This window comes from Dromiciops gliroides, chromosome 2 (genome assembly GCF_019393635.1).
Source record: "Dromiciops gliroides isolate mDroGli1 chromosome 2, mDroGli1.pri, whole genome shotgun sequence".
Classification (NCBI taxonomy): domain Eukaryota; kingdom Metazoa; phylum Chordata; class Mammalia; order Microbiotheria; family Microbiotheriidae; genus Dromiciops; species Dromiciops gliroides.
In genome coordinates, this window is record NC_057862.1 from 604,925,920 (window position 1) to 604,952,530 (window position 26,611).

A 26,611-nucleotide genomic window follows, 5' to 3' on the forward strand; every position below is an offset into this window, starting at 1 on the left:
ATCATAAGATCATAGATTTATAGCTGGCAAGGACTCAGAGGCCATGAAGTACAGATAAGGAAACTGAGACAGAATTGAATAGACTTAACTAGGGTCATACTACTATAGATGGTATTTAAGGTAGAATTCAAACACAGGTCTTCCTGACTCCACATTCAGTTCTCTATTCACTGTGCCATTTCCCTGTCTCATGACTTAAAAAAAAAAGTGATTAAGCCTATCTTCTACTTCTTGGAAGGGATACAGCATCAGACATGCATTCTCAAATATGGCCAATATCTTGACTTGTTTTGATTTCATGTATTTGTTATAAGAAAGGGCTACTACTTGAGGGAGAAGTGATGGATATTGGAAAAATAAAAATAAAACATCTTTAAACCTGTACAGAAGGGGGATCTGGGAGGTGCAAGAGAGAGTAAAAAATAAGAGTACACATTTTTCAAAAACCAAAACACTGTATATAGAAGTTCAGTTTCTCATATGGGCCTCTTTCTTGTTTCTTATGTCTTGAGATTTTATTTTTTATATTCACAATTAAAAAGAAAAAACACATTTAAAACAAACAAAACACATAAATCAAAATATATGAGTAGAAGCTGAGATACTGAAACAGGCCGTGAGCAAGTCACTGAAGTTAGAAGACAGAAGATTCCAGCAAGAAGGTATGAATTAGGAGATACATTCAGATGGAAAAGAAAAGGAAAAAAGGCTGCCAAGAGGCAAGAGACTGCTTAGAAATGGCAACGAGGCACAAGGAACATATCTGCTTCTCTTTCTGGTCATTATATTGGGGTAGAGAGGATGGCAAGGCATGGAGGGTCTTCTAGATGGTCAGGTGTATCCCATTTGTGCCAAATCATGCATGTATGTGGACAGATATCAAGAGAATTCATCTTCGGCTCCTGCCTTTGCTGCTTGCCACCCTAGGTAACAATCACCACCACGACCACCACCACGGGCATTTTGCACATATTATCTCATCTGAGCTTCATAACAACCTTCTGAGTTAAGTGTTACAGCCACCATTATTCCTATTTAAAGCCTAGGGTCAGAGAGGCTAAGTGATTGCCTAGAGTCACACACATCTACTAAGTTTCTGAGGTGGGATTTGAACCCAGTTCTTTTCTTCCCCTGTCCAGAGATGTCACCTTTCTGCCTTAATAAATGACAGTATTTCCTTGTTCCCCTAATTCAGAAGTTCGGACAGGGAAGAGTTCTGCCCCAGTAACAAAGAAAGCAGAGGCCCCCTTCAGATGTAGGACTCATGGCTGTCGGGGAAGGATCTCCAGGAATAAGACTGAATTCAAGGACAGGGAAACCTCAGGCAGTACCTATATTTTGCACATCTGGAGTTGCAGATGGGGGGAAACAAACACTGTAAAGTGAAAAGAGCACATCAGGCCGGCCAAACAAATGTACTTTAGGGAGTTAAAGCTGAGCAAATACCTGGAGCAAAACCTGACATCACATCAGTTAGGAGGAAAGAAATAAGAAAAAACAAAGCCTAGTAGTACTTTTAGTATACAGGATCAGAACTGACCCAAAACACAGAATCAGCTACTTAATATCTGTGCAGCCTTGGGCAGGTCAGAGACTCTCTAGAGTTCTAGGTGATACTTTTTGGGCCTCAGTTTGCTCATCTGTAAAATGAGGTCTAATTATGATCCTTTAATGTTCTCAATTCAAAGGTCCTGCAAGTTGATTAGGCAAAAATAAACTTCCACCTGATAGCCAACCTTTAGGTGCTGAAACTCTCTATACAGAATTAGGAAGGCCAATAGAATATAGAAAATTCACCATGCGTACCCGCCAGAAACAAAATACTTGTAACAAATAAGTATAGTCAAACAAAACAAATACATACATTTGCAATGTTCAGAAATGTCTCTTTCCATGCTTTGGAGGTGGGTAACAACTTTCACCATCTGTTCTCTGCAGTTATGGTTAATCATGAGAATGATCAGAAATCTTAAATCTTTTAAGGCTATTTTTCACTACCATGTTACTGATAAATTGTTTTCTTAGCTTTACTCATTTCATTCTGCATCAGTTAATACAAGTTTCCCTTTAGTTCTAACAATATTCCATCATATTCATGTGCCATAATTTGTTTAGCAAAGGTCTAATTTATAGATACCCTCTTATTTTCTAGTTCTTTGCTTAAAAAAAATAATAAAGAGGGGCAGATAGGTGGCACAGTGGATAAAGCACCAGCCCTGGATTCAGGAGGACCTGAGTTCAAATCTAGACTCAAACACTTGACACTTACTAGCTGTGTGACTCTGAGCAAGTCACTTACCTCTCACTGCCCTGCAAAAAAAATAAAAATAATAAAGAAACTTTGGGTCTCTTTAAAAAAAAAAAAAAATTAAAAGATTAAGGGGGCAGCTAGGTGGCACAGTGGATAAATAAAGCACTGGCCCTGGATTCAAGAGGACCTGAGTTAAAATCAAGTCTCAAACACTTGACACTTACTAGCTGTGTGATCCTGGGCAATCCTCATTGCCCGCAAAAAAAAGAAAAGAAAAGAACTATTATGAATGTTTTTGTACACGTGGTACTGATATTACTCTGTCAAAGAGTATGAACAATTTAGTAACTTTTGGGGTTAGGTTCCAAATTGCTTTCTAGAATGGTAAGGCTAATCCACAGTGACACCAACAGTGCAATAGTATGTCAGTCTTATTCCAGTCCCATCCAAACCCTTTTTTTTCCTTTCCATCATAGCCAATCTGATAGGTATAAGGCAAAAACTCAGTTATTTTAGTGTGCATTTCTCTATTAATGATTTAGAGTTTTTTTGCATGGCTGTTGACACCCTCAATTTCTTCCTCTGAGAACTTTGTTTTCATATGCTTTGACAATCAATTAAGGAATAGCTCTTCTTATATATTTGAATCAGTTCCTTTTATATCTTGGATATTAGACTATTATCACAGAAACTTGCTACAAAGATTTTCCCCACCTAATGGTTTCTTTTCTAATCCCCCACCCCCACCCCGGGCAATGAGGGTTAAGTGACTTGCCCAGGGTCACACAACTAGTAGGTCTCAAGTGTTTGAGGCTGGATTTGAATTCAGGTCCTCCTGAATCCAGGGTCAGTGCTTTATCCACTGCACCACTGAGTCGCCCCCTTCTTTTCTAATTTCAACTCCATTGATTTTGCATGTTTAAAATGTTTTCAACTTCATGTAATCAAAGTTGTCCATTTATCTTCTCCATCCCATGTCTAGTCACAAACTCCTTTACCTAAACAGTTTCAACTCGGGGCAGCTAGATGGCACAGTGGATAAAGCACTGGCCTTGGATTCAGGAGGACCTGAGTTCAAATCCAGCCTCAGCCACTTGACACTTAACTAGCTGTGTGACCCTGGGCAAGTCACTTAACCCTCATTGCCCTGCAAAAAACAAAAAAACAAAACAAAAGGTAATTTCTTCCTTGCTCCACTAAATTTTTTTTTTAATAATATGACCTATAATGAATGAGAACTTGGTCTAAACATAGCATCTGATACAATGCTTTCTAGTTTTCCCATCAGTTTTTGTCAAACAGTCTATCCTTATCATAGTATTTAGGGGCTTTGGGTTTACTGAAGACTATGTTCATTTGTTTCTGTAGGTTGCACACCTAATCTTTCACACAGATTGAAATTTAAATCTTTTAACTAGTACCAAATAGTTTTGATGATTACTGCCTTGTAGTACAATTTGAGAACCAGAACTACTAGGTTTCCTTCCTTCCCACTTTTCTGCATTATTCCTTTTGAGAATCCCAACCTTTAATTACTTCAGATGAATTCTACTATTATTTTTTCTAGCCCTCTAAAGTAATCCTTTGGTCATTTGATGGGTATGAAAATTAATAAAGTTGTAACATCATTTTTACTATATTAGCTTGCTCTACACATGAGCAAATATAATGATATTAGTTAATATAATAACATTAACATACTTTAATATTAATTACATACTAATATTTCAATATAATTACTATAATAATAATAGCACCCAATATCTAAATACTACTATGCTATAAGAAATGACAAGAATGGTTTTGAAAAACATTGGAAGACTTAAGTAACTAAAGTGAAATGAACAGAACACTGTATATAGTAATAACAGTATTGTGATGATGATCAACTGTGAAATAATTAGCAAGGATCCCTTCTTTTATTATTATTTTCAAAGTTTACATAATATTAGGATTGACTGTTCTTCGAATATTTGATAAAATTCATTGTAAATCCATCTGATTCTTGCTCCCCCCCTTGGGAATTCACTTATGGGGACTTCAAATATTTGTATTTGAGAATTCAATTTCTTTTTCTGATATTGCATTATTTAAATTATCTATTAATATGAATCTTATATTTTTTGTAAATATTCATTTATCAGTTTGGGGGCACATATTTAGACAAAATAGTTTAATATCCTTTATTTCTTCATTTGTTAGTTCTTTTATTTTTGATACTCTCAACTTGTTTGCCTTTCCTCTTTTATAAAATCATATGAGCTGATGCTTTATCTGTTGTCCTGAGTTTTTAAAACAACTTTTAATTTTATTTATCAATTGAATTTTTTGTTTTTAATTTTGTTAACCTATTCTTTGACTTTAGGAATTTGGGGGGGGGGCTGGGCAATTAGGGGTTAAGTGACTTGCCCAGGGTCACACAGATAGTGTCAAGTGTCTGAGGCCGCATTTGAACTCAGGTCCTCCTGAATCCAGGGCTGGTGCTTTATCCACTGCGCCACCTAGCTGTCCCCAGGAATTTCTATTTTAATGCTTAGTTGAGATATTTTTATTTGTTAGTTTCCTAACTTTCTTTTTTTTCAGTTGCATGCCCAATTAATTGACTAGTTCCCCCCATTCTTGATGAAAAAATTTTGAAATATACATTTTCAGGAAAATCACTTTGGCAACATCACTAACAAGTGGTTCTACAACATTCTTGGAAAAGTAGTCTTCCAGTCTCTACTTGGAACACTTCTAACAAGGGAAGTCCTTACCTAAACAAGACAGCTCATTACATTTTTGGAGAGCTGTTATTTTTAGGAAGTTCCTCTCTTTATATTGGACAGAAACTTTCCTTTCTATAAAACCAACACATAAAACTTACACATAGACAAGTCTAATTCTTCTTGTTGTTTTATTTTACTTTGTTTTTAAAAAGCATTTTATTTTTTCCAATTACATGTAAAGATAGTTTTCAACATTAATTTTTGTAAGATTTTGAGTTCCCAGTTTTTCTCCCTCCCTTTTTTTCCTCCCCTCTCCCCAAAATGGCAAGCAATCTAATACAGATTATACAGTACAATCATGTTAAACTTATTTCCATATTAGTCATATTGTGAAAGAAGAATTTAAAAAAAAAGGGAAAATCCACAAGAAAGAAGAAACAAAAAAGCAACCAAAAAAATGAAATTAGTATGCTTCTATCTGTATTCAGACACCACAATTCCTTTTCTGGATGTGGAGAGCATTAGGAGTCTTTTGGAATTGTCTTGGATCACTGTATTGCCGAGAAGAACTAAAGTCTATCATAGTTCATCATCACACAATGTTGCTATTACTGTGTACAATGTTCTCCTGGTTCTGCTCACTTCACTCAGCATCAGTCCACTTAAGTCTTTTCAGGTTTTCCTGAAATCTGCATGCTCATCATTTCTTACATCACAGAGTATTCCATTACGTTCATATACCACAACTTGTTCAGCCATTCCAATTGATGGGCATCCCCTCGATTTCCCTTTCCCCTGGAAATGTCAATGTCCTTCACAAAATGTGATAACCAGTATTCTGATATACAGTGAAACCAAGCATTCCTTATTCTGGTCCTCTTCTATACTTTCAAAGGCAACATGGCATAATGGATAAAATACTGAATTTGGAGTCAGTAAGACTTGGGTTTGAATCCTACCTCATACTCTTCCTAGATATGTAAGCCTTTGGCAATTTACTTAACTTCTCTAAGCTTCAGTTTCCCCATTTGTAAAATGGGTACAACATCTGCCTCATAGGGTTGTGAGGATGAAATGAGACAATAGTTTGGTTTGCAAACATGCTATGTAAATGAGCTATTAATGTGAGTTATTATTAATGATCATAATAAGGTTTCAGCCTATTTCATTTCCTGAGTACAATTCATATCTGTTTCACATGAACTGTTCTTTCATCCTGTTCCCTCCTAAGTGTACATTTGATTTTTTTTCTTAATCTAAGTGTAGGTCTCCATTTATTCCTGTTCAATTTAATCTTGTTAAATTCAGTTTGCCTTGTTACAGCACGTAAAGATTGTTTGGATCCTGATCCTGATATTAGCTATCCTCAGGTTTCTGTCATCCAAAAATTTTATATGAAGAACTAGTCTTCATTGAAGTTATTGATAAAAATGCTGAAAAGAACAAGTCCAAAGTCAAACTTATTCCCCTAGGCTGATACTGGTTCATTAAGAATACTTAATATGCAGGGCAACTAGGTGGTGCAGTGGATAAAGCACCAGCCCTGGATTCAGGAGTACCTGAGTTCAAATCCAGCCTCAGATACTTGATACTTACTAGTTGTGTGACCCAGGGTGAGTTACTTAACCCCCATTGCCCCGAAAACAAAACAAAAACAAAAACAAAAGAATACTTAATATGCCAGGTTGTTTAACAGTCAAATTAAACTAAGTGCACCATCATCCTACTTAAAACTCTGTATTATTAATAATATGACCTGTTCATACTTTATTAAAACTTAATCACTGTACATATATAACCTATATCAGATTACTTTCTGTCTTAGGGAGGGGGGGAAGGGAGGGAGGGGAGAAAAATGTGGAACTAAAAATCTTATAAAAACAAATGTTGAAAACTACTGTTACATGTGTGGAGCACTGTGCAAGATGCAAAGTTTAGATAAGACAATGTATCCACTATCCAATCCTGAGCTCACATTCTAGCAGAAAGGAAAGGCACAAAAATCTACTGGATCTTCCGTGAAACGCGTACTAGACAATTAACCAAGTGCTGCGAGAAGTTTAAGGGGCCAGTTTGTTAGGGTGGGATGGGGAGAAAGTAACAGTTGGGGTGTATTTTAAAAGATGGAAAAGGATCCAAGAGGGCAAGTAAGGGAAGCATTCTGAGCATGGGGAGCACTATGAGCAAAGACTCCAAGTCAGAAAGGTTCAAGGTCACTTCCTGAAGTGTCTTGCATGTAAAAGGCACTTAATATCTGAACTGAATCATTCGACCCAACATCCATCTTACTATCTTCCCCTGTAAAGTTTTGTAGCAAATCATTCTTAAAACAATTCAGCAAGGTAATATGTTGCTTTGGGAAAGAGGGGGAAAGGAAACTTTGAGCTGCACAGCCCTCCTCCAACCGTAACTAGGCATCAGGGGAAAGAGGTGGCACTGAGAAAAAAAAAAAAAAAACACATGTTCTGGGGCTTACTAGTATACAAGAAGAGTAGGCCCTATAGAGCAGAGGAGTAGTAATCTGAAAGGTGGCAAGGATATCCCCCAAAAAAATCTAGCCCTTTTTTATCCCCCATTCCCTTATGTTAGTGAAGATTTCGTTCTAAGTTTTTACATTCTCTCAATGCTTACACTGTCTGGAACATAGCAGGCTTTCTGCTTAACTAAGTGCTGTGTAGTGGTTCAAAGACCAAGAGTAAGTGGGATTGGTTTTTTTCTGAATTTTGGGTTTCTTACTTTTAAACTTTACCCATTCAACTGTAACTTCTAGTCCAATTTAGCATGGGCATTTATGCTTAGCCAACAGTCCCACCCCTGTCACAGCCAATAAAAGCCTTCAGTTTTTGCCTAAATTTAAAAATAACACAAAAGTCTTAAACTGTGGCATAACTTCTGTGCCACAACTGGAAATGTCTTCTCATATGTAACATCTGTCCAAATGAATATTTTGTGAATCATTTGAACTCTTGTACTGTTTCCTAGGAAACACTTTGGGAATTTAGATGTTCAAAACAGTCTGCATTCCTTGGTTCTGGCCAGCACAGTACAGATTAGCCATGCTTAGTTTATGTTGTAGATTAGCTATAATGTCAACTATGTTCATGGGGTTTTTTGGTTTTTGTTTTGCTTCTAAATTGTTTCAGACAGACTGATGTCTCAAATTTTCAATTTTCTCCTATATACTACATACCTCATAATATAAAATTCTAATGTTATGTTTTATTCTCTGACTAGATAATGCATTTTACAGTACTATACTGATTAGATGTTTTTATTGAAATTGTTTTGATCTGGCCAGCTCCACTAGAGCCTGCTTCAGTCTGATAGCCCGGCATGACATTATATACAAGAAGGAAATAACTGGTGGCAACAAGCAAAAAGTAGGGTCAGGATATTTTGACATTTTCATTATGTCAATGGTGTGGATATTCGTATCAACTGAAGTGACTACTCCTTCATGCCTTACCCTATACATAAATACAAATATATAAATATACACATAATTCTTGTTCATGTCTTTTATTATTTATTATTCCAAAGAAGATGAACCTACTATCCCAGAGATATTACTCTTATATCAATATTCTCTGTATATGACTAGACCAACCTTTCTGGTCATACTCACCCCCAGACAAAGTATGCAACCTGTGGCCCTCAAGTCATTGTTGTTTATTTTCTATAGAAAATAGTTTGGGAATCACTATAAGTACTATGTAATTTCACAAATATGATCTAACCCAATTTCTGCCTCGAATCTGGGCCCTAATCACTGTCCTTATCTAGTGCCTATCACAAATACTAAGTGCCTTCTACATGCTAGGCCCTGTACTACATGCTGATGATATAAATCTAAATCTAACATGTTAATTATGCGCACCCATACCCATTACTTTGATGACCCTGTGAGTTTATGGACTTGAATACTCCCTCCAACAATGCAAATCAAAACCCATTCATGCCTTCCTATCCTGGCAACTCTTGGCCTCGTTGTCTCCATAACATGCTGAGGCTTTCTTCTAAATCTCCACTCTGTATAGGTAGCAATAGAACAAAGAGCTGTCAGTCAGGCACTCCCCTGATCTTGCTACTTGATAGGCCAAGTCTTCTTTTTCAGCTATTTCTTTTTGATAGGTAAACACTATGGAAGGGAGATGCAAAAGACTAAGGGCCATGTTGTATTTTTCTTTGTGACATTGGGAAAGTCACAACCTCTTTATGTCTCAATTTTCTTTTCTGTAAAATGAGACAACTAGACTAACCTATCTGTAATACCCTCTTGAAGACTAAAATCCTGTACGTTTCATAAATTGCCATGGCCAAAAAAATCATCACCTAGTAGCTAGCCTACCAGTGCTGAGTCTCTCCTTACTTACTAGGCTGGTCCTCAAAAAACAGATTGTTGCTAGAAATGCCCCTGAAACAGTACAACAAAGCCAGAGAGTGGCAGAAGAGATATAAAAACAAAACCAATTGTTCTGTTTGTTTCAGGTTTTTCCCTTTTGTTCTGATTCTTCTTTTACAACATGACTAATGCAGAAACATGCTTGATGTGATTGTACATATATAACCTATATCAGATTGCTTTCTGTATTGGGGGGGAAGGGAGAGAGGGATAAAGAAAAATTTGGAACTAAAACCTTTATGAAAACAAATGTTGAAAACTATCTTACATGTAACTGGAAAATAATAAAATACTTCTATGATTAAAAAAAATTAAATTTAATTAAAAAAAACCCCAAACCTCCAAAGCTATTGTTTACAAAAAACATATAAAACAAACACACAGAGAATCAAAATGGGAGCCTCAGGTGTTCCAAAAAAAAAAAAGAGTTCCAATCATGCTATCACATAGAGTAAAAATAAAAATTCATAATATTAAAAATAAGGAAATTACATTATGTTTAAAGGAATCATAGGCAACAAACAAATATGAATATTAAATATATGGCATAAAAACTAAGTTCGTGTAGGAAAAGCAAACTGAGTTGCAAAAAGATGGATAGCAACACAATAATAGTAGGAAAATTTAATGTATCTCTCATATCTTAATCTAAAAAAGATTAATAACAAAGAACATAGAACAAATAAACTGTTGGAAAATTTAGAAGCAAAAATATTTATGGAGTCATCAAAATTGAAACATTAAGGAATATAAATAATTTTCAGCACCATGTGGCTGTGCACAGATAAATTATAAATAAATAGATATATTAAACACATATATACTTTTACAGACCATAATTCAATAAAAATAATAATTAATTATGTAAAAGGCAACAATGAGACAGAAAGCAAAGTTTACAGAATGAAACTAAAGCTAGTATCATTGGAAAAATTGTTGCTAAAACATAGTAACAAAATAGAAGTCATTTAATGAACTGAATGTTCAACTTAAAAACAATAGGGGGCAGCTAGGTGGCGCAGTGGATAAAACACCGGCCCTGGATTCAGGAGTACCTGAGTTCAAATCCGGCCTCAGACACTTGACACTTACTAGCTGTGTGACCCTGGGCAAGTCACTTAACCCCCACTGCCCCACCAAAAAAAAAAAAAAAACCCCTAACAAACTGAAAATAAGCACAAGAGAACACCCTTAAAATCAGAAGAAAAACAAATTGAAAACCAAAAGACTATAGAAATTGTAAAATTAATCTAACTCAAAAATGGAAAATGAAGTAGCTGTAAAGGAAGACCACTATTTTGTATGAATTTACAAGAGAATTCTATCAAAATCTTAAAAAACAGTTAATAAAATCTCAACAGTTTTATGAATCTCTTTTATGTAGTTTGTTTTTTAAAAAAAATTTAAAACAGATAGACTAACACTTCCTTGATCATCTAGGCTCTCTTCTGAACTTCTTTCCGCTCTCCCTTTGCATATTTTTCTCTCTCTTCCTTCTCCCACCCCTTGAGAAGACAAAAAATACCAAATACATTGTGAATATAAAGTCATACAAAGCAAATTTCTGTATTAGTCCTGTTTGGGGAGGGAGAGGGGAAAGAAAAGAAGAAAATAATGCTTCAATCTGTACTGCAAATTCATCAGTTCTCCATCTGGAGATGGGCAGTATTTTCCGTCATGAGTCTGGAACTGTGGTTGGTCACCATGTTGATCAGAGTCCCTAAGTCTTTCAAAGTTGATTATCTCTACACAACAATATTAGGACCTTTGGGTTTATCTAACACTAGCTTACCTGCCTTGTTGTGGTATACTCTGTACCTAATCTGTTGCACTAATAAATCTATTTTTTATCTTGCACCAAATTGTTTTGATGGTTACAGCTTTGTAGTAAGACATCTTTACTGCCAGGTTCCCTTCCTTCCAATATTTTTTTCATAGATTCCCTTGATGTTCTTGACCTTTTGTTCCTCCAGATGAATTGTTATTTTTTTTCTAGCTCTATAAAGTAATTTTTTGATAATTTGATTGAAATGGCACTGAATAAGTAAATTAATTTAGGTATTAGTGTCATTTGTTCCATTGGTTTGGCCTACTGATGAGCAATTAATATTTCTTCAATTATTTATATCTGTCTTTGTGTGGGTAATGGGTGTTAGAGCTGCCAGATGGCACCCATTCTTGCTCCCAGTACTAGTTCAGGGGTCCCCTGGGGTTTTCTTTCCTTCTATCCCAGTAATTCCTGTCCTGGTGCTCAGTTTTGGCCCCTTGCTAGAATGCTGAAGGCATTGCTGCTGTATGTTTCCGGCTGGTCTCTGCCCTAGTGTCCACAGACCTTTCTGTCTTTATAAACTATCCTGGTTTGGAAAAATGATTCATTATTACTTTGTCTTCTTGCTTAGAACTCAGTCCAGTGTATTTTCTAGGTTACTGTGGAAGTTTGTTGATGACATGATATACTAGATAATACCAGATAAGCAACAAAGAAAATAACTGAGACCATTAAAGTAAAAGTAAAGTGGTAGTTATGAAATAGATCCACAAAATTTAATAGCCTTTCTAAACAGCTATAACAAAGTCCAGGAATAAATAACAGAAAGGGAATTTTCATTCAAAGTAATTACAATATTCCTAAAATATTTGGGACTCAATCTACCAAAGCACACTTAAAACCCATAGAGAGAAAATTTTCTTTTAAATAATAAACATTTTTATTTAAAGTTTTGAGTTCCAAATTCTACCCTTCCTCCCCGCCCTCCCCTCACCCTTCCCAGATGTGGTAAGCAATCAGATGTAGGTTATACATGTGCAATTATGTAAAACATTACCATATTAGTCATTTTGTAGAAAAAAACTTGAATAAAAGAAAAAAATTAAAGTGAAAAACACCATGCTTCAGTCTGTGTTCAATCAATATCAGTTCTTTCTTTGGAGATGGATAAGTATGCTTCATCAACAGTCCTTTGGGTTTGCCTTGGATCACTGTATTATTAAAAATAGTTAAGTCATTCAAGGTTCTTTATCAAACAACATTGCTGTGACTGTGCACAATGTTCTCCTGGTTCTGCTCACTTCACTAACCATCAGTTGATACAAGTTTTTCCAGGCCTTTCTGAAACCATCCTGCTTGTGCTTATAGCACAATAATATTCTATCACAACCATATAACACAGTTTATTTAGCCATTTCCCAATTGATAGGGAACTTGATTTCCAATTCTTAGCCACCACAAAAAGAACTGCTATAAATATTTTTGTACAAATAGGTCTTTTTCCAGAGAGAAAATTACAAAATGCTCAATAAATGAATCAAGAACCCAGTGAATTTGGAATGCAATTTTTAAAAAGATCTAGGAAACCAATACATTTTTTCAAAATCCAATTAACCACAAAAAAATTAATTGTGAAATTCAGATTAACAAAATTTAAAAGGACCCCATAACACTGAATTGGCACAACACTAGGATATGCTTTTTTAAAATGAAACAAGACAATTAAATAAACAAACCATTAGCTAATTTGGTTTATTTAAGAAAGAGGAAAACCAAATTACCAGTATCAGTGAAAAAGAATTCACAAAAAAGAAATAAATTACATTATTAAAAATGCCTTTGCCCAGTTTTATACCAATTAATGGAACAGATGATTATTTACAAAAATCTAAAGTGCCCAGATTATGAGAATGAGAAATAGATAATTTAAATAAGCTAATTTTAGAAAAAGAAATTTAATAAACCATAAGAGAGCTCCCAAGGAAATAAACCCTGGGACCAGATGACATTACAAGTGAGTTCTGCCCAACAGTTAAATCTAGTATTGACAAAATTAAGAAATTAGGAAGAAGAAGGGATGCTACCAAATTCCATATATGATTTTGACACCTAAAAAAGGAAAATCAAAACCAGAAGGGGGGAAAAAACTACAGAACAACATCCCCAATTGATACTGATGCAAAAAATTTAAACAGTAGCTAAGAGTTACATCAACATATTACAAAGATTATACACTTTGGCCAGACTGGCTTTATACTAGAAATGAAGAGTTGGTTCAATCTTAGGAAAATTATTAATATGATAGACCAGGTTAATAACAAGAACTACAAATGGTCTATTATCTCAATTGGTGCAGAAAATGCCTTTCATAAGGTACAACCATTTAAGCTATATATTTAAAAAGCAGCACTAGAAAACAGTAAATAAGTGGAACTTTCTTTAATCTGTTAAGTAACATCAATCTAAAATCAAGTTAGTTATTACATAATAATGGAAATAAACTAGAGGTCATTTTAATAAGATTAGGGATAAAAGCAAGGATGTCTACTATCATCATTACTATTTGATACAGTGTTATAAATGTTAGCTATAGCAATAAAACAAGAAAAAGAAATTGGAAAAAGCACATAAGCAAAGAGGAAGTAGATAACAGTTGACTTAAAGAACAATGGAGAATCAACTAAAAAATAAGTGAAACAATAACTTCAGCAAAGTAGCAGGATAAAACAAAACATCAACACTTCCATATGTTGCCAACAAAATTCAGCAGAAAGTGACAGAAATTCCATTTTAAAAACTTACACAGTATTTAAAATATTTGGGAACCTTACCTACCAAATCATAGGGCTATGTGCTTTACAAAAATAGACAAGTAATAGACAAGCTAGGTGGCACAGTGGATAAAGCACCGGCCCTGGATTCAGGAGGTCCTGAGTTCAAATGCGGCCTCAGACACTTGGCACATAATAGCTGTGTGACCCTGGGCAAGTCACTTAACCCTCATTGCTCCGCTGTCCCCCAAATAGACAAGTAACTGAATAAATATTAATTGTTTGTGGGTAGGCTGAGCTAATATAATAAAAGTGAAAATACTATCTACATTAATTTATTTAATCAATGTCATACCAAAATACTTTATAAATTTAAAGATTACTATACAGAGCCAGAAAAAAAAATAATAAAATTCATCTGGAAGAATTAAAGATGATCCTCAAGAGAAATAATGGGGGAAAAATGGGAAGGAAGCCCAGCAATATCAAAAACCAAATTGTACTGCAAAGTAGTAACAATCAAAACAATTTGGTACTGATTTAAGAAATAGAGGTTGATCAGTGGAAAACATTAGGTACATAACATACATAAACAATGGGGAAACTAAGTGCAATAAATAGAGCTCTAGACTTGGAAATCAGGAAGTCCTGAGTTCAAATCCAGGAATTTCCTAGTTTTATAAAGATGAATAAATCATTAAACTCTGTCTACTTCAGTTTCCTCCTCTATAAAATGCTGATAATAATAGCACCTACCTCTCAAGGTTGTTATGAGGATCAAATGAGATAATAATTGTTAAGCACTTTGTATATTAAAACCTTAAAGGATAATATAAATGTTAGGTATTATTTTAAGCAAATAAATAGCAGCATAGTGATTGATAAACCCAAAGATCCCAGCTACTGTATGATAAGGACTCACTATTAGACAAAAACTGCTAAGAAAACTGGTAAGTAGTCCAGTTAAGTAAGAAGCCAGGTATAGACCAACATCTCATATCACATGATAAAATAATTTCCAGGGGCAGGTAGGTGGCACAGTGGATAAAGCACTGGCCCTGGATTCAGGAGGACTTAAGTTCAAATCCAGCCTCAGACACTTGACGCGTACTAGCTGTGTGACCCTGGGCAAGTCACTTAACCCTCACTGCCCTGCAAAAAACCCAGTAATTATCATAATAATTATCACAAGTAATAATAATTTCCAAATGGATATATGCCTTAGACATAGAGGGATGTCATAAACAAAATCAGAAGAACAAGGGAGTAACCACCTTTTAGATCTATCAACAGGGGAAGAGTTCATAACCAAACAAGAAATAAAAAGGAACACCCAAGTTAAAATGGACAGTTTTAATTCCATAAAATTAAAAACAGTAATAAAGCAGTTATCAAAACAATCTGGCAGTGGCATAAAAAACTGAATAGTAGCCCAACGGAAAAAACTACATAAGAAAGAATCAAGAATAATTCATTATATTCAACAATCCATCACTAAATGGCTAACTACACAAACAAAACCAATGTAGCTTAAAAAAGTAAAATAGGTAACTTAGAAAAAATCTTCACAGCAACTTTTGGTTAAGTGTCATTTCCAAGATACATAAGGACATGATTGAAATTTGTAAGAACTAGAGCAATTTCCTAATAGATAAAAGTCAAAGGACATTTACAGGAAATTCTCAAGAAATACCAGCAATCAACAGCCAAATGAAAATATGCTCTAAATCATTCATAACTTTAGAAATGCAAGTGAAAATAACTGAAGTTTTACCTCATATCCATCAGATTGGCAAAGGTGACAAAAAAAGGAAGACAGCAAGACTGGGGGAAATCAGGTAAATCCTGGCAGAGTTGTAAATCAGTACAACTGTTATAAAAAGAAATTTAGAACTATGACCCAAAATATATGAACTCTGCATTCTCTTTGACCCTAATAGTGGTATCATTACTAAAGAAAGGGGGGAAGAAATCATATAGATTCATAACAGCTGTTTTTGGCAAAGAACTACAAACTAAAGGAGGATCTATCAACGGGGAATGACCAAAAAAAATATGGTATATGAATGTGATGGAATATTAATGTACTCCAGGAAATGATGAAAGAGATGGTTTCAGAGAAACCTAGTAAGATCTATATGAACTGATACAGAAAGAAGCTAACAGAAAAAGGAAAACAAAATATACGATGACAATTTTGTAAAGACAAATAGCTCAGAAAAACTTAAGAATTCTGATCAATACAATGTTTCAGAGAACTAACGGTACCCACACCTCCTGACAAAGTGCTGCAGAGGGGGCAGCTAGGTGGCTCAGTGGATAGAGCAACGGCCCTGGATTCAGGAGTACCTGAGTTCAAATCCGGCCTCAGACACTTAACACTTACTAGCTGTGTGACCTTGGGCTAGTCACTTAACCCCAATTGCCTCACTAAAAAAAAAAAAAAAGTGCTGCAGAATGAGATACTGGACATGGCTGCCATAGGAATCTGTTTTGCTTCACTGTGCATACTATCAGTTACAAGGGTTTTGTTTTTCTCTCTCTTCTCCCCCTCCCACACCCCCACGGGGAAGGAGAGGCAAGAGGGAGAAAAAATAGATTTCTGTTCATTGAAAAACAAACATTTTAAAAAGAAAAAGCATCAGAACTATTATATTGGTCAACCACAAAACAGACCAGAGGGTTTTTCTTAACTGGCAGCTACTGTGATCCACTAAATGACCTTTTATTTGAGGTTTCCACTGTATTATCTCTAGGGATGAAAGAAGCAAATGGTCTGATAAAATCTAGTACAGATTAAAGCAATGGGATATGACAAGAAAGAGATTAACACAATAGAGAGTTATATAGTATCATTTATCCAGTGCTTAGGTCTGGCCCATGTCTATATAAGTGAAAAAACTATTGAAGCTAATTTGCAAACTGAATGTCAAGCCATGTGAACTATCAAGAAAGTAACTTCAAAGTTGGATAAAATAAAATTAATTTTTAAAATATCTAGACTATCAAGAAAAATAATTTCTTAAAAAAGTAGAAATGAAGTGGGAATAGCACTTCTAGACTTCAAACCACCTTATAAAAGCGGTTATTATCAAAACTATCTGGTCCCAGATAAAAATTGGAAAAGTAGTGTAATAGAACAGACTAGATGAGGAAGAACCAGAAATAAACTCAATAATCCACTGTTCAAAAATCTTAAAAACAAATTGCACTTAGGAAAGAATTCACTATGTAAAAAGAATTGAAAGGAAAATTGAAAAGAAGTTGACAGATACTAGGTTTAGATGAACATCTCATGCATTTACACAAAGATGAGCTGAATAATAAAGATCATATTTAAAAAGTAGTGGCAGCTGGGTGGCACAGAAGATTGAGCACTGGGCCTGGAATCAGGAAGACTTCGGTTCAGATCCAGCCTCAGACAAGACCCTGGGCAAGTCACTTAACCCTGTTTGCTTCAGTTTCCTCATTTGTAAAATGAGCTGGCAAAGGAAATGGCAAAATCACTCAACTATCTTTGCCAAGAAAACCCCAAATGAGGTCAGGAACAGTTGGACACAACTGAAAAACAACTACACAACAACAACAAATTAGAAAAAAACCTGAGTAAGTGCCCTTCAAAATTACATGTAAGGGGTAAATTCTTAATCAAAGAAGGAAGAAAAGTGGATAAAACAGATTCAAATTTTTGCATGAACAAAAATTAAAATAACTAGGATAAGAGGGAATCAGCTGACTGGAAGAAATCTTTATGTCAAATCTCTCTATTAAGGATCTGATATGCAAGATGCATAGACAACTAACAGACACATATATGATCAAAAGTGGTTCCCCAATAGATAAATGGTCAAAATATATGAACAAAGTGTTCTCAAAAGAATTGCAAACTAGTAACAGCCATATGAAACAATGATCCAAATCACTAATAATAAGAGAAATGTTAATCAAAAGAACTCTAATATTTTAGCTAATATCCAGCAAATCTGCAATGATAACAGATAGGAATAATAAATGTTTAGAGGGGATGTACAAAGTCAGAAACACTTATGCACTGTTAGTGGATCTGTGGATTAGAATAACCATTACAGTAAGCATTTTGAAACTATGCTAAAAGTGACTAAACCATCCATACTCTTTGATCCAGAGATTGCATTAATGGGCAAAGATCCCAAAGAGAGAGTACCCAGAATACACCAAAACACATATAGCAGCACTTTTTGTAGGAACAAGAAACTGAAAACAAAGTAGGTACCTATTGATTGGGGAATAGCTGAAAAAGTTGTACAACATGAATATAATGGAATATACTGTGCTGTAGAAAACAATGAACATGACATACAGAGAAGCATAAAAAGACTTATATGAACTGATGCAAAGTAAGCACAACAAAGAATATAAACAAAAAACAAACAGTTGAAACAGCATGTTCTGAAATTATAATGGTCAAGCTTGGCCTCAAAGAAGATATATGAGGAGCTATCTCTACCCTTCTTTGAAGAAGTAGGGGACAATGGGAATGGAATATCATACATATATTTTTCCAATATGTTGGTTAGTTTTGCTGAAATTTTGGGGGGGGAAGAGGAGAGGGACAAAAGCATAGAGAAATGTGTTGTTAAAAATTTGAGGGGCAGCTAGGTGGCGCAGTGAATAAAGCACCGGCCCTGGGTTCAGGAGAACCTGGGTTCAAATCCAGCCTCAGATACTAGACACTAGCTGTGTGACCCTGGGCAAGTCACTTAACCCTCATTGCCCTGCAAAAATAAATAAATTAAATAAATTAAAAAAAAATGAGGGGCAGCTAGGTGGCGCAGTGGGTAGAGCACCAGCCCTGGAGTCAAGAGTACCTGAGTTAAATCTGGCCTCAGACACTTAACACTTACTAGCTGTGTGACCCTGGGCAAGTCACAACCCCAATTGCCTCACTTAAAAAAAAAGAATTATAATAAAAAATTTGAGATAATACAATTTTTTTTTTAAATCATCAAAGAACTTAGTTGGAGATCTTAAGGTGCCTCTTCAAGAATTAGTTGAGACTAACAAGATATAAAAAATAATTTAAAGATTTGAATTAAGTGTTAGTAAAGTTAGATTTATCTCTGGTTATTATTAAATGGAAATCAAAAAGATACAATCAATCTTCAACATTCCCATTTAACTTCTACGACTTCAAGCATCCACATAATTCTATTAGTAACTTCATTTCACTTTTGCATTGGAAATTTGTGGTATCCTACTAGGACACATTGTTTCGACGTGGTGCCTCCTCCAAAATCTCCAATGTCATCCACCAGCTATGAAGGGACAATGTCAAAGGTGATGCTGAGACATTGCCAGTCTCACTGCTATCCAACAGCAGCAACTGAAGTCCTGGCAACCTCTCCCTTGGTTTTCACAGGGTGACCAAGGTAGAGAGGTTTTACAGTAGTATAATGCCCTCACACTGCTATTTGACACAATGGGAAGTAAGATTCAAGTTAAAAAAACATTTGTTTTAAGAATTTTATTTGCTGTACAGTATTTATGGTACTGTAAATTTCATGTGTTATGAAAAGTGAATATTGTCTGATATCAATGTTTTGGGGGTTTTTTTGCAGGGCAATGGGGGTTAAGTGACTTGCCCAGGGTCACACAGCTACTAAGTGTCAAGTGTCTGAGGCCGGATTTGAACTCAGGCACTCCTGAATCCAAGGCCAATGCATTATCCACTGTGCCACCTAGCTGCCCTGATATCAATGTTTCTTATTGTGATGTTAGTGCAAAAGGTCACAGAATCCTAGGGAATCACTAGTGAGAAAAATGTTTTGCATATTATCAGTTTTATTTTGTGTACTACATTTTATGGGTTATTTCATGCTTACTATATTAGGAAAAGTGAATATTACCAGAAATAATGTTTTGTTAAAAAGAGCTGTATAGAGAAAAGTGTATTTGCAGCTATCTCTAGTGAAAGATTACAGTTTTTGGCGCCTCTCTTTCTCATAGGTTCAATGTATCAGCATTTGAGTTTTTATTTTCATGCCATTTCTAGGAACATTATACCTCCAAAAGTTGAGGACGATATGTTTCTCAACTATTGATGGCACCTTTGAAAAAACTGGTCATGTGCTACACGCATGAAGAAAATAAAACTTAAATAGGATTTAAAAACAGAATCTGAAATAATGCATGGATCAAAGAACAAATTTTTAAAATAGACAAGTTAGGGCAGCTAGGTGGCACAGTGGATAGAGCACTAGCCCTGGAGTCAGGAGGACCTGAGTTCAAATCTGTCCTTGGACACTTAACACTTACTAGCTGTGTGACCCTGGGCAAGTCACTTAACCCTCATTGCACCACGAAAAAAACAAAACAGAACAAAAAAAAGACTAGTTGATGAAAGTGACAATGATAAAAAAAATAACAAAAAACTTTTGAATGCAGGCAAAGTAGTCCTTGGGGGATGGGGGACCATCACTTTGAGCATTCTCATCAAAAGTGAGAGAACAAATTAATGAACTGGGCATGCAACTAAAATAACTAAAAAAGCAATAAACCAAAACTCTTTAAGTCTAGCTCCCAGCAAGTAATATCCTTTCAAATACTTGAAGACAGTTATAATGATGCTCTCAAGGCTTCTCTTATTTCCTTCAATTAATCCTAATATGGTGTTGTTTCTATTGTTCCCCTCATTTTTAAGAGGGAAATTAAATAATGATGAGACAGGCCTTAAAAACTTGAACATGACTCATGAAAAAGCTTTATTGGTAGATACTTAAATTAAAGAGTCTTCAAAGGTGGAGAGAAACAAGAAAATTATGGGTCACTACCACTTAACATAGTGGCCAGACAGATCCTCTTCGATAACAGGTGGAACAATGGAGCAATGGACAAGTCATTATTTCCTAGTGAAGTGATCAGGCAGAATCTTTTCCATTATATCCCTTCTTCCCTCTACCTCACTAACACATCAAAGTAATATTTTCCCCAATATATCCCCATTCTCCATCATCTAACCTGGAAATCAGTCTCATATTTAAAATGAGGGCATAATGGGAACAGATAACTCTTGCGGTTCCTTCTAGGACAAAATCTATGATCCTATGATCCCAACTACTTTTAAGATAAAGTCAATTCAAAGTGTTTACTATGATCCCAGGTCAAAAGTGATATCCTTATATGATTATCAAGACCATTTTTTTCTCCTTCTAGAAATCATGCCTATAATAAAAAGTTTTTCAATGAGTATAAGAGTATAAGAGAACCAAGGTGTACTCACTGGGGAGAAGTACGTCTTGAAATTTTCATCAATGTTTTCTGAACAGTCATACTAAAGTTTTTCAGAACCTGAAAGAAAAAGTATCTTGATAAACTCCCACTTTACTACATTAAATCCTAGCTACATGACAATTTCATAAGTGATTCATATGCCTCATTATCTTTGCTGATTATATAGTAAACTCATATTTATGGCTAACAATTACCACATCTAAGGTACCAATTTAAAAAAAATTTTTTTCAAAGTTTATGAAGATTACACTCAACATTATTAATCTCTGATGAATCAGAAAGTATTCCTGAATCTTACAGCATATTAGTCACTGAACATCATCACTGTACAATACTGTAGATATAGAAAGTATATAAAAGGTGTAGGGGGCTTAATTTCTCCCACTGACTTACCTTAGAGGTAGAGTGAAAAAGGATAAGGGAAATAAATTATGGCAATTTAAAAAATTTTTGAGAAAAATACAGAATGTTCTATATTTTTTCTTAGACTAAGAAAAACATAAAGAATAATGTTAATAAGAAAAAAAAAAACCTTAAGTGCTATGCAATGTCTACCTTTTCCCTCTGCAGGGAAAGGCAGAAGAAGTTCAACCTCTACTTCCCAAAGTACCCAAAATCTAACTCATTCATCAATTATGTATACCTTAAAAAATTGCTATCTTCTCTGATTATCTATATATCTATATATAGTTCTGTCCCATTTAGATAGGGGTTTTCTCAGAAGCCTTTTCAGATTCAGAAAAATAGCAGTTAGATGGTACAGTGGATATAGTCCTAGACGTGGGAGTTAGGAAGTCCTGAGTTCAAATTCATCCTCAACCATTTACTAGCCATATGATCCTGGGCAAGTCATTTAAATATCTCTATGTTTCTACCTCTGTAAAAGGGGGATAATAACAGCATCTACTTCCCAGGGTGTGAGGATAAAATGCTAGCTATCATTATTTGGCTTGAAACAAGGTATTCATACCTCTCTCTTTGGACCGGGTGGATTCTCAATGCCAAGTAAAATTCAATGCATAATACTATCTATATCCCTTAAACATATATTAAGGAAATGAGCAAAAGGAGTTCTTAACCTGGGATCCACAGGTCCCTAAGAGGTCCACAGAGATATTTCTGGGCATGAATGGGAAAAGGTTATTTTCATTAATTTCTAACTGAAATTTAGCATTTCCTTCTATTATGAATGTAAATAAGCAACCACAGTAGTAGTATTATCAGTACCTATGACTTTTTCCACTAATAAAAATCACAGGCATTTTCATATTACATTACTGTTGCAGATCTCAAAATAATATTTGTATTTCATTACTTCAGAATTACTATAGTTACAAGATCATGTGCTAGACTGCGCATGACCAAAGTCTTTCAAAGTCCTCAGATTATATTTCAATATAATTATTTTCCTTTGCAATCCTAGTATTTTATTTTATGCATTAAAAAACATTTTGAGGGGGCAGCTAAGTGGCGCAGTGAATAGAGCACCGGCCCTGGAGTCAGAAGGACATGAGTTCAAATCTGCCCTCAGACACTTGACACTTACTAGCTGTGTGATCCTGGGCAAGTCACTTAATCCCCAATTGCCTCATCAAAAAACCAAAAACATTTTGAGAGGGGGTTCATACACTTTACCAGACTATGTCCAGACTTGTGTCTGTGACACAAAAAAGTTAAGAAATCTCTTTGTAAACAAACACCATACCCTATCAAATATTTCATTGTCACTATGAGCAATATTATTACTATTTTAAAAGTTTCTGTTTTGGAGGATGCTATGGACCAATTCCCTCTCAGCTTCTGTAACACATTTTCCAAGTTCCTCACTGACATCTATATTAAATACTCTTCTGGCTGCTCAATTGTACTTTGGACATACCAAAAGTACACACACTTCCCCTCTGTGACCAGCCAAATGTCTCCAAAGTTCCCTAGCTTCACAGATCATAGATTTCTTGTTACCCAAACTGGAAACTTTGGAGTCACCTTGAAACCTCCTTATTACCCTCTAAATACAGGGGAACACCTGTTGATTTTGCTTTCAAATTGTCTCTGGTATCCATCCTAATTATTTCATTCCCATAGAACCCACCATAGTTTGAAAACTCATCATTTCACACATAATTTTATTACTTCTAAACTAGTCCACTTCCATGCAGGTCCTTCCAAATAATATAACTTTCTCTAAAAGCCCAATTTCACATCCTTCCCCTGCTCAAAAGCTTCTACTGATTCCCCATTTACAACAGAAGCCCGCTCCCTGCTCTCACCACCACCACCACCACCACCACCACCACCACCAATCTTTCCACAACCTGATCACCATTCCCATTCACCCAACCTTTTTAAAGGGCCAGGAGAGAGGGAGCGTTTCTGGGGACCAATAGATCATGTCTTATCAAAGGGACTTTCCTCTAATGATTAACAGTACTCTAAAAGAACTGCAGTAAGAAATCTTGTCCTTATGCAACTATTTTCCAATTCAATGCATTTTTTAAAACCACATCTTAATAATCTTTGACAATCACTTTGCTACAAATGTCAACATAAACTAAGAGGATCCAGACTTCTTGTGTTCAGAGAATTATTTCCTAGCAGAAGGAGCTCAACATGGGCTGTTTTTTCCTCCAACAGACCAGTCGCTCACACACCCCAAAACTCAAACATAGAGAGACACTTGTAACAAATGGAGTTTGGTTTGGTTTTTAAACTACAATGGCTCTCGAGTCCAGCCCAGCTGGGCACTATCGTTTTGAGTTATCCAGGGAGAGAGATAATCTTGGCATAGCCTATATCTTACCGAAATTTCCACCAAAAAATGCAACAAATATTCAATCATATTCCAATGGATAACTTCAAATAAATGCATGTTTCAAAAGTCATCTTTTGATATTGGCATGGAAATACAAAGTGGGTTGGATTTTCAATAAAAAGGTATTATTCAGCTCTAACAGTTAATGATTCTAAAATATTCTGCACTAAAGAATTGTTCTTTTCACTTAACTCTGGCAATACAATTAGCTACGTGTCCAGGTTGTCACTATAAGTTTACATTACTGAGTGATGTAAGAGAAATTATGGTTTTTATACTTAAAAAATACTTAAACTTCTTTTCCACAAGATAGTAGAACTAAAAGTTTAAATGACTAATGAATACTCCACAAACAGCTCCAAACTGAACCACAGAACACAATCACAAATCTTTTTAGTGCTTTTAAGTAACAGTGATAATACAACTAAGTATTTTAATCCCAACCTGAATGAATTCATGTCAAAGAAGGCAAATGTAAAAACACATGTTGAAACAAAGGCTTATGATGTCCTCAAAACTTTACAACTCATTTTTAACATTTCATTTTATTGAATCAAATGTTAATGTTTTATATAGTCAGTAACGCATACATAACAATAACTACAATGGAATCTTATATTCTATATTCTCTACAGCTTTTGGTCAATCATATGGTGGGGGAAATAGGGGGCAGGGCAATGAGGGTTAAGTGACTTGCCCAGGGTCACACAGCTAGTTAAGTGTCAAGTGTCTGAGGCTGAATTTGAACTCCTGAATCCAAGGCCAGTGCTTTATCCACTGCGCCACCTAGCTGGCCCCATAAACATTTTATAAGAATGAGAAGTAGTCATGAGTAAGTAATGTTCTCTCAATTACCTACTTCTTCCCTTTTTTGGAATTATTGTGGTGTGATTTTTATATTGTTTTATGTTACAGCTATAGTTATAATGATAGGACTCCAATATAGAATCACTTGGGCTAAGTGGTTCTAATGCTCATAATGCATATATGCAATGACAAACAGTTTTGTACTTTTTTCCACTGCCGTGACCTATTTTAACCCTCTGTCAAGCAGTTAATGCTCAAAGATTCTGAGTGGATAAAACTCCTGGCTAAACTGCAGCAGTCTTTAAGCTACTCCTTTCATGCTGCTTCACAAACCCAATTCAAATCCTCACCCAATTTCTGGTCCAATTAAACAAACTTCCCTCCACCCAAGCCTGGTATCAATAAGTGACCCCCCTAGGAATTTCTCCGCCACATCTGGGTCTGATTAGGATTGTCCTCTCCCACATCTGGCATTGATTACCTATTCCCAATGAAGTCTATTTTCAGGGTATAAAACTTTCCTGATTGAACCCCAAATGTGAGAACATACTTTCCCCCTCACACTGGGTGAATTTCTTGCATTCAGGGAGACAAACCTATGTCTGTCTATATTCCCACAGAATGCATGTGTGTGCTTTTTTTTTTTGTCAGCTTGCTGTGTAACATAATAAAAAAAACTCATGTTTGTACTAGCTTCTCTAGTGCCAATTTCCTACAAATCCCTAACCTAAGTCTTAGCTTTAACCTAAGCCATGAAACCAAATAAAGCAATTATTAAAGTCCAAGATTTTTTCCCCCATGTCTTTGGTATCTTATCTTCCCTTCAGATATCTTGAGAATTTATCCCTCAAAATTCTGTCACCTCTAAAACTGACTTCCTCTATACAAATGTTTTCGCTCTGTTTGGGTTTCCCCTGCAGTGTGATTTCTATTTCCTCATTCAACTTATCTGGGACTGGGATACTGAGTTTAAAAGCCACGGCTCCATTGTTCTTGATGGTGAAAAGAATTCTGTTATAAAATCTGTGCAGATCTTTTCTATCTTTTGTCTGTTTGATGCCTTTTTTCCAGATATGCTTAAATGCCTTTGGAATTATCTGCTTAGGTCTCTCCACAAGCTTTCTTTAAATTAATTTTTTTCCTTTCCCATATTCTTGCTGTCCTATATCATCATTTCTGCTCACATTCTTCTACTTTCCTTCTCTATAATACTTTATAAATTAGTTTATACTCCAAATTGACATTGTTATTGGCTTCTATCTTTCTGTGGCTGGCAAGTCAGTCAAGTGTTTTCTAAGCCATTTTTGGGCTCCTTCTGGCCTCTTTGTTACAGCAAATTATTTCTATCAGTTAAATTTCTAAGTTAAATCATAATTAGTGTTGGTGTTCTTAGTCATCCATGTCCTATGTTGCAGCACGAATATCTTGTTTAAATCAATCAGACTGGAGTTGTTTTAATAGCATGCCATATATTCTCCATTATAGTTTTGTATTAATTTTTGATCTCTGCTCTAACAAGCTGGTTGTTTAACTACAGACAGCTGTTTCAGGAATGGTTCCCCTATCAATAAACAAGCCATTTCCTGTACGTTTAAATATACTGGGGGGGGGGGGCGGCGCACGTGGCGGCTAGGGTGGCACAGTGGATAAAGCCCTGGCCCTGGATTCAGGAGGAACTGAGTTCAAATCCGACCTCAGACACTTGACACTTACTAGCTGTGTGACCCTGGGGAAGGCACTTAACCCTCGCTGCCCCATAAAAAACAAACAAAATATATTCTATTACATTTTCAGTAATGTTTACTGACAATAATGTTCAGTGC

The 26,611-nt window shown here is 35.5% G+C and overlaps 1 protein-coding gene across 4 annotated transcripts in view; it reads right to left on the minus strand.

Annotated features, from left to right (window-relative positions):
- SOCS5 (suppressor of cytokine signaling 5) overlaps nucleotides 1-26,611 on the minus strand; it is a 67,884-nt gene that overhangs the window by 10,365 nt on the left and 30,908 nt on the right. For 3 of the 4 annotated variants that reach the window (XM_043986612.1, XM_043986613.1, XM_043986614.1), the window contains exon 2: nucleotides 21,159-21,226. The exons of the other annotated variant lie outside the window; for it this stretch is intronic. The gene's annotated coding sequence lies outside the window, so the exon portion shown is untranslated. The remainder of the gene's footprint in view (nucleotides 1-21,158; nucleotides 21,227-26,611) is intronic. 4 annotated transcript variants of the gene reach the window in all.